The following is a 9,750-nucleotide window of genomic DNA, read 5'->3' on the forward strand; positions in this document are numbered from 1 at the left end:
TTCATTTCATCATGGCTGTAATAAGCGTTTACACTGGCTGGCTCCCATGTTTGTGTTCCTTCTCAGGCAGGGCCGCTGACAACTTCAGCCGGGCCCGGAACAAAGTCATCTTAAAGGGCCTCCCCACCCAATACGTATGAGGAACCGGTTCTGCCTACCTCCACCCCCCTTTCCTTGGGCCCGGCCGGAACAACTGACCCCTTTGTCCACCACCACCACCACTGTTGTCCTCCCTGCTCTGTGCCAAACGTAATGCAATGTAAAAGCAGCAGCTGACAGAGCCATGGCAACGGAGGGTGACTCACACAAGGCCCAGCCGTTCCTATTGTTGGTGGTGCTGCTTGTTATTGCATGGCTTATTGTGTCAGACAGGCCCTGTCTAAACAGGCTCCTCCTCGGAGGTCCCAGATGAGGCCAATGTTGTTGTGGCACTGACTTGGGGTCCGGGAGCTCTCGCAAGGCCCCACGTGATGTGCTCTGTCTGTCAGAACAGAAGAAGGCCGTCTGTCTGTCTGTCTGTCTGTCTGTCTGTCTGTCTGTCTGTCTGTCTGTCTGTCTGTCTGTCTGTCTCTCAATGCTTGCGCTTGTGTCAGTCTTATCAGTCAGTGTCTCATCTCTCTCAGCCTGAGGCAATGGCACTGCGCAACATTACTCGTCTTCCCAAGCAGCCTACAGTATACAGCTACATACTGTACGTCAGTGGTTCCCAATCTTTTCCAGCATGGGGCCCACTTGAAATTTTCACAAATGTTCGGGGCCCACCTCTGACCCAATTAACAATAAAACTCAAATAAATGAACAGCAACACACACAAAAACATGATTTTGTTTTTTCAGAAAATGATTTCAAGGCCCACTAGGAATACCTTCAGGGCCCACCAGTGGGCCCCGGCCCACAGTTTGAAAATCACTGATGTACGTATAGGCAAAATATGCAGCATGATTTCTGATTTCTGTTCACATTCATATCCGCTCAAGCTGGCAAAGTCTACATTTAAACTCACAAAGTCACAGTCCAGACAGATGTAATCCTTGACATATTAAAGTGAAACATTTGTGATTGTGCTTGAACTTTGACTCTAAGCTGTTGATGATTAAAAAAAAAACAGTAATACCACCGCTAAGTTGCAGTCACAATGTCTCCAATGTTTCAAGTCATAACACTGCATAAAATCTTTGGTAGTGCTGAAAGGAGTTACTGCACATTGTGTTCGAAGCCAAAAACATTAACTTAAAGGACCAGTTCGGTCAATTTCAACATGCAGTTGCAATGCTCACACTACCCTGCACTTGTCAGTACCTAAGGTTTTTTTTTCTTCTTCTTCAGCCTTTTCCGAGATCCTGGTCATTGTAATGGGGGCAGCTCTTTGTTTACATTTCATAAAAACATTTTTATTTATTCCCAAAAACATCCGAAAGGTTATTCAGCATCAGCAGACAATGAGCAAACAGCGGTACCTTACGGGAAAATATTTGGAGTAGGCCTATGCAGAGCCATTGATAACAGAGTTACGCCTACCTTTGATCTCGGCGGGAAAGTCACCTAGTGGCTGTCAGAGTCATGTGTAGACACGCTAAAGTTCTAAACAAACAGAGAGCCGTCATTGACTTCTACTGAGCAGAATAAGCCTTTCTACGGTAAGCATTGAATAAATATGCACACAAACGGGATCCATCCCATTTTTTTTAGGTAATTCGTCTAGTACATCTAGGTGATATAAAATACTGTGTTGTTTACACGCTACTGTCGTAGAACTGGTGTGTTTTTATCACGTTTTGAGGGAAATCACCATTAGCTTAGCCAGGAGCCCGCCACTTACCTATGAGATGCTAACTTTCTTGGTAGCTTTTGACTGTAATCGCAAAAGCGTTGTGTTCATTATTTACACTACAAATATTAATTCGTTAAAAACTAATCACATACACTTGTATGTCTATAGATCTCTAGCAGTGAGACGCAGGCCAGCTTTAGCCTTTATGAGGCTGCATCAGACCTGCCAAAAACATGCATCGTTGCATGCAGGCAGAGTGAAGAGGATCAGGGCAGAGACGTGTAGTCCCTACACACGACTCTGAATCAGTGGCATGGAGCAGGGCCATGGATCTGTCATGTGGACTAAATAAATTATAATTAAAAAAAGACAACAACTGTATAAACCAGTACTTGAGTGGGTCAATTAATTTTTTTTTTAAATGTATTTATGTATGTTTTGAAACACAGAAATACACTGGATGCTCACTGCTATGGTGCCAAGTTAAGACAATAACCTAGTGTGAATATGCATTTTTAATACTGTATACCTTTTGTTATTAACTGTGTGAAGGCATAGCATAAATGGTAGAACATCATACAGACACTTGGAATGCTTTGTAAGCATCAAACTGTTGACAGAGCACGACACGCATGAAGAATTCACATAGGCCTAAGAGTAAGGTTTGAGGTTTCTTTTTGCTCAGCGTAACAGTAATACAACAACAAAACTGTACACTTCATAGTTGCAAAACTGAGCTAATGGAACATATTTACAGCAATGCAAGTGATAATGATAAAAAACAAGAAACAGATAGAGCAGTCCAGTTTTGGGTGCAAAACACAGGTAGTGTAACAGATGTAAAGAAATGGCCATAATACAAACGAAACATCTGGAGTTGTTTTGGAATGGTGATGTGGGAGAAGAAATGGAGCCTATGCAATCCTACAGAGTGTGGAAGGCCAAAACAGGACACAGGCTTGTCAAGTGATCGGTTTCTGTAGTACCGAGTAGTAGTAGTCTGTAGTATGGAGCCTCTGCAGGTGTCATGCAACTCACAGCACTCCTGAGTGTTTGTGCCTGTCAACAACACAGACATGCAGCGGTCATACTCAACGTGTAACATTGAAATAGACAGAAAATTAAAAACTGTAAAAGGGGTCTATGCTGCTGTATATGAACAACAAATATCATTATCAGTGAATATGGTACACCTGGAGCAATTTTAAGTGAGAACCAGGATGAAGGTGGGAGACAAGCTGTATGAAGACGAGCAATGAAATGAAGAATCACATTGTAAAAACAATATACAACACCATGACTGTGAAGGTGGAAGACAAGGTGTATGAAGAAGGGCCGGAAATCTGTTCAGGGGTCATCAGTCAATGATGAGTGAATATGACACAGCTGGAGCAATGAAATAAAGAAACACATGAAGTTAGGAAGGGCACTGACAATCTGTTCAGGGTCATCAGTCAATGATGAGTGAATATGACACACTGGAGCAATGAAATAAAGAATCACATGAAGTTAGGAAGGGCACTGACAATCTGTTCAGGGGTCATCAGTGAAGTAAAGAATCACATAGTAATAATAACAACACACCAAGCAGTGAATGTGGGGAGGGGGCAAGCTGTATGAAGAAGGGCCGGATATCTGTGAATGATGAGTGAACATGACACATCTGGAGCAATGAAATAAAGAAACACATTGTTACAATATACACACCAAGCTGTGAGTGTGGGGGCAAGCTGTATGAGGAAGAGCAATGACAAAGAAACACATGAAGTTGGGAAGGGCACTGACAATCTGTTCAGGGGTCATCAGTCAATGATGAGTGGATATGACACACCTGGAGCAATGAAATAAAGAATCACATGAAGTTAGGAAGGGCACTGACAATCTGTTCAGGGGTCATCAGTCAATGATGAGTGAATATGACAATGGAGCAATGAAATAAAGAAACACATGAAGTTCAGGGGTCATCAGTGAAGTGAGGAATCACATAGTAATAATAGCAACACACCAAGCTGTGAATGTGGGGAGGGGGGCAAGCTGTATGAAGACGAGCAATGAAATGAAGAATCACATTGTAATAACAATATACACACCATGACTGTGAAGGTGGAAGACAAGCTGTATGAAGAAGGGCCGGAAATCTGTTCAGGGGTCATCAGTCAATGATGAGTGAATATGACACACCTGGAGCAATGAAATAAAGAAACACATGAAGTTCAGGGGTCATCAGTGAAGTAAGGAATCACATAGTAATAATAACAACACACCAAGCTGTGAATGTGGGGAGGGGGGCAAGCTGTATGAAGAAGGGCCGGATATCTGTGAATGATGAGTGAATATGACACACCTGGAGCAATGAAATAAAGAAACACATTGTTATATACACACCAAGCGGTGAATGTGGGGGCAAGCTGTATGAGGAAGAGCAATGAAATAAAGAAACACATGAAGTTGGGAAGGGCACCGACAATCTGTTCAGGGGTCATCAGTCAATGATGAGTGAATATGACACACCTGGAGCAATGAAATAAAGAATCACATGAAGTTAGGAAGGGCACTGACAATCTGTTCAGGGGTCATCAGTGAAGTAAAGAATCACGTAAGGGTTAACGTTCGGCGAGAAGGTCGCTACCGTGGAATAGCAGCACGACAGAGAGAATCTTTAGACCCCGACGCGGAGCGGAGGGGTCTTGTTCTCTCTGAAGTGCTGCTATTCCACAAAGCGACCGACTCGCCGAAAGTTAACCCGCTTATTATATGGATATACTTAAATGATTCACACATGGCGGGGACATTTCTTTAGGCCTATTTAATGTGAAGCAATGTCAAAAGATTGTTGCTGCGCAAAACAAAACAGTGCCGTTGTGGAACACCGCTAACAGCTAGGTAGCCAGGACACCAGCAGGTGTTGTCTATCACAGCAGCTGATTAGAGTCTTGTTGAAAAGTCGCTTTAGCAGTGAAAAGTCTTGTTGCCATTGACAGCGGTCTGTTATAGACCAACCCGTCCGTTATCGAAAAATAACAGACGTGCGAACGTTGGGGAGCCCCGTTGAAATGAATGGAGCATTCGACCGATGACGTCACAACCATATAATAAATAGTAATAATAACAACACACCAAGCGGTGAATGTGGGGGCAAGCTGTATGAGGAAGAGCAATGACATAAAGAAACACATGAAGTTGGGAAGGGCACTGACAATCTGTTCAGGGGTCATCAGTTCCAATGATGAGTGAATAGACACCTGGAGCAATGAAATAAGAATCACATGAGTTAGGGAAGGGCACTGACAATCTGTTCAGGGGTCATCAGTCAATGATGAGTGAATATGACACACCTGGAGCAATGAAATAAAGAATCACATGAAGTTAGGAAGGGCACTGACAATCTGTTCAGGGGTCATCAGTCAATGATGAGTGAATATGACACACCTGGAGCAATGAAAAAGAATCACATGAAGTTAGGAAGGGCACTGACAATCTGTTCAGGGGTCATCAGTCAATGATGAGTGAATATGACACACCTGGAGCAATGAAATAAAAAAAACACATGAAGTTTCTGGGGTAATCAGTGAAGTAAAGAATGACATAGTAATAATAACAACACACCAAGCTGGATATTCTGTTACATTCATTTTGGGTTTTAATGTTAACCGGATTTAAAATTGCTCAATACACGCACTGTGTTACAACACTGGTATGTGAATTACCCCCCCCCCCCCCCCCCTTTTGTGTACATGCACACCATCCTCAAATGACCACAACCCCAAACCCCCCTCGTGTTACCTCACGATGTGACCTAGAACTAATCCAAAGTAATGGAACCTAAAAACTATTAGCTCTCGCTATAGACCTTATATTAATCCCACCTGTCCACTAAAGGATACAACCAAAAAGAAGAGCGCCGCCACTCTGCTGTAGTGGCCCTGTGAATGGGTTGGTCTTGTGGAGCAGCATCTCTAGTTTGGACGAAAGTGATGATTGCACATTTCTGGTGATGTATTCATTGAAAACACCCTTTTGTCCACCATGTGATGTACAATGACACAGTGCTGTGCTAATACAATTTTCTCTTCTCAAAAAAAAAAAAAAAAAAAAAAAAAAAAAAAAAAAACCTCAAGACACAGCATGACCATGTCAAACAGGGAGAATAAACCGTTGACAAATTGTCAATGTGTTTTTGTCTTGTCATGACTAGGGGTATAAATCAGAGCATTCATGCCGATTTGATTTGAAAAAACGATTTCTTCAGCAACGATTCGGTTCGGTTATGATTGATATTTAGGAATGTCCTACAATGCAATTCAATGGTTACTTTCTCTGTTCCATTTAAACACCTGCCTATAAATTAATGCCAAATATGCCTTCACACTTCCCTACATTACTACATTACATATTACTTGAACCTCAATTTGCTTTGAAATAAATATTACAGTTGTGCCTTCAATACCTCATCAGCTGTCATGGAGTTTGGACCTACACATATGAACTACAAACATATAGTACCAGACTATTCACATATACTGGTATATATGTCGTGTCAATTTCAATACAATTAATTACCTTAGATTCACAAGACATCTTACGCATCTTACTGTGTCCCACATGGTAGTAATGACAACAATAGGTTACAGCCAGCAGTGTATGCCGAACCAAAGTCCCCTAATCAAACACACAAAACAGATGAGTGATAGAGGAGTGATAGACTGGCAGACAAAAAAAAAATAGACATTAATCACACCACTCATTCAAATCAATCAGAAACTATTTGATTTCACAGAGCTAAAAAGGAGAAATACAGGTATACGGCGCATTGTCAATGCGGTGCACATCTGGCTACGGACTGTGCATAGTAGTTCGACTAGCCAACTTCAAAAACTGTTCAGCAAACTGTTCAGCAACTGTTCAGCAAACATCCATGGTTTACTCAACAGAAATATATATTTCTCGGTTTCTGAAATACCTGGGGTCATCAACTTCAGTACTTTAATATTCGGGACTCAATTTGTAATTTTTGTAGCTAGCCAACACATCCACACGTAAATGCTTACTCGCTACGCTAACCACATGCAGCGACATGCATTCAAATAGCTGGAAGATCAAACCACGAATGTACACGGGTAATATGGCGTTATATGAATGTGGGAAGTAGAAAACACAGTCGTTTTTATGATACAGATAGTAGCGCATTGTATAGGATTGTAACGTAGCCACTTGTGAAGTTGGACCGGAGCCAAGCCGCTATGCTAACTTAAGCTACCAGAAGTGGTTATTCATTCCTAAACAGCGTTCGTCTTTAACATCGACATCGCAATTTTCATGCAAACCACATGCAATTACATAATTGAAGGCTATACTTTAGACAACGGATACTGAAACACAGAAAACATTTCGATTTGTTCTCCCATTTATCAACTTACCGAGAAAGGTGTCGACAGTCAAACGAAAGTCTACGGGGCCCACTTCCGGATATGGAACTTCTTGAAGTCTACAGGGAGGAGCCATGACACGGAAAATAGACCCCGCCCCTTGCCCACGTATGCCAATGGGATATACACAACTCTTTCCTATTCATGACTCTGGGCCTATGTTCAATTAAAAAAAATGTAAACAAATGCTGCCCCCATTAGAATAGCTCATATCTCGGAAAGGGCTTAGCCGAAAAATGTGGCCTCACCGGGTGACAAGTCAATGGTAGCGTGAGCAATACAACAGCAGATTGAAATTGACTGAACTGGTCCTTTAAGAAATTGTCAGTCCTTTCAAATATACAGGAAATGCAGTTTAAAGAGGCTTAACAGTATTTGACTATAGGGTGTAGTATAAGGCTACATCAGTGTTGACAGAGATAGGGCTGGACTGGTCATCTGATATGCATAGATGAGTGTATATTGGAGTGTATATGAATAGATGTGTGTGCATTGTATGTGGATGTCTGAGGATGCGTACGTGTCTATGTGTGAAAATATTGTCTATATGTTTAGCAAATGAGATGCGCCTACAATATCTAACCTGATGGAACTGAACAGTCTGATGTGAAAACAAATATCCCTATGGGACAATATAGAATCTAATCTAATCTAATACAGGGCATTTTCCCGGTGGGTCTCCAGTGGGCTGATACTCTTGTTTTTTGTTGGCTTGGTTTTGTTTGTTTGTTTTCGTAGACTGGCCCACAGTTTAGACGGGGCGTCCCATTGGACCATTTTTAAAATGGCACAATGTAGGATTACATAGTTAACGCAGTGTCTGTGGCATGCCTGTCTCAAGATCTACACCGTCATGAAAAAATGCTGTTTAACTAAGCTCCTTGTGAGAATGTTTTTCATCACAGAATGCCAACAGTTGATACAAATGTGAATATGGTGGTATGTAAAGCACATTTTTCGCACGAGAAGTGTTTCCCATGACGCTCGTTTGGCTCGCTCTGTGAAAACGTACATTTTAGGTTCTCTGACAGCGGACGGTGAAAGTGGTCGAGAGAGTCATTGTTCACTTGACTCAAACAAGCATCAGCTGACTCGGGACAGTGATTGATTAAACTTAATACTACAAATTGCCCCTATAAAAGAGAGTGGACTGAGCTTATCAGTAGCCTAGGAAAAGAAGGGCGGTGTGAGGAGCTGCCAAAAAAATGTTCAAGCCCAGTCAGCTCTGGACAGAGATCATCTACAGGTACATCAGCGTTTTGCTGAAATCATCTTTGTTTTCTCAGCTTCCGTTTTCAAATATTGAATCCCCAGTGTATGGCTGACAAATATGTATGTGTAATCATCATTATTCAGCTACATAGAGTGCGTTGTGGACTTGGAGAAAGCCTGACCCCCAAACGCAGACTGAGGTGCTGGTTACTTAATGTATGTGGATACTTTTAAGTTTTAAAGAGAAACAAGCTTACTGCACACTTGTTTGACTTTTTGCTCTATTATTCAGTGCAAACAACACGTTTCGACTCTGTGCGTCATCAGGTTCACTCAGGCATTAAATGGATATTTTTAAATGTGGATATTTTTATCCATGTACTGTACATATAAACATGGATAAATATGAAAACTCCATTTTGACAGGTACACTTAAGCCCCCTATGGGATTCTTGTGGAAGGATTCTTTCAAAAAATCCATATATGTAAACAGCTTCTCAGTAAACCAATGCCAATGTGAACTTTGGCACATGGCCTGCCTGCCTGAAGCATTTTCACAAACTAGCAAGAAATTTGTTGACATGAGCTGAAGTGCAGAATTTCAATCCATTCTTTTTCCTTGAATAAATGTTACAAGTGACAAGAATATGAAGTTCATGTAAAACCGTTTGAGACGAGCAAGTTTAGCCCTAGGGTGTGACATGTTTCCATACATGATAAAAGCATTAAGTGACACAGGCTATTGCAGTTTGTTTTTAAGCAACATTATGTTGTCATTGCACATGGGCAACCACCCCCACCCCCACCACACCCCATAGACTGTATCTTTTATGCAAGAAGCTTTTAATTTTGACCTCTCAGCCCAGCATAAATAATTCACCACAGTGCTTACCATAAAATGAAGTGTGGTGTGGTTGCACTGAGCTTCAGTTAACCATTGGACTTCAAAGGCAATGGTATGTGCACAGGGATACATGGGACACAGTGTATGTGACTCACTGGATCCAGTAAGGAGGACTAAATGACAGGCCTACAGTAGGCCTAGCCTACTGCAGGGGTATTCAATCAAAAGTCACTGAGGAGGGCCAGTTTATCAAATTCCTCACAGTAAAAGGGCCAAAGGTAATAGGCCTATTATAGATTATATATAGATATAGCCTCGTGGATGGCCAGGGCCTCCAATTGAATAGCCCTGGCTATCGAACAGGCTACGTCATTAGAATCTTACTGTCTCTGACTCTGTGCAGACACATAGCCTACACAGGGACACAGACAGACAGACAGATACACACACACACACACACACACACACACACACACACACACACACACACGCACGCA

General features: G+C 41.9%; 1 long non-coding RNA gene across 1 annotated transcript; it reads right to left on the bottom strand.

Moving 5' to 3' along the window:
• Positions 1-3,071: 3,071 nt before the first annotated feature.
• LOC134468597 (uncharacterized) lies at positions 3,072-7,339 on the bottom strand. The gene is made up of 3 exons (XR_010038853.1): positions 7,189-7,339; positions 3,862-3,952; positions 3,072-3,157 (listed from the first exon to the last, which is right to left on the bottom strand). It is a non-coding gene; the product is annotated as an uncharacterized LOC134468597 (long non-coding RNA).
• Between the last annotated feature and the right edge of the window lie 2,411 nt (positions 7,340-9,750).

The sequence above is a fragment of the Engraulis encrasicolus genome, chromosome 18, assembly GCF_034702125.1.
Source record: "Engraulis encrasicolus isolate BLACKSEA-1 chromosome 18, IST_EnEncr_1.0, whole genome shotgun sequence".
NCBI lineage: Eukaryota > Metazoa > Chordata > Actinopteri > Clupeiformes > Engraulidae > Engraulis > Engraulis encrasicolus.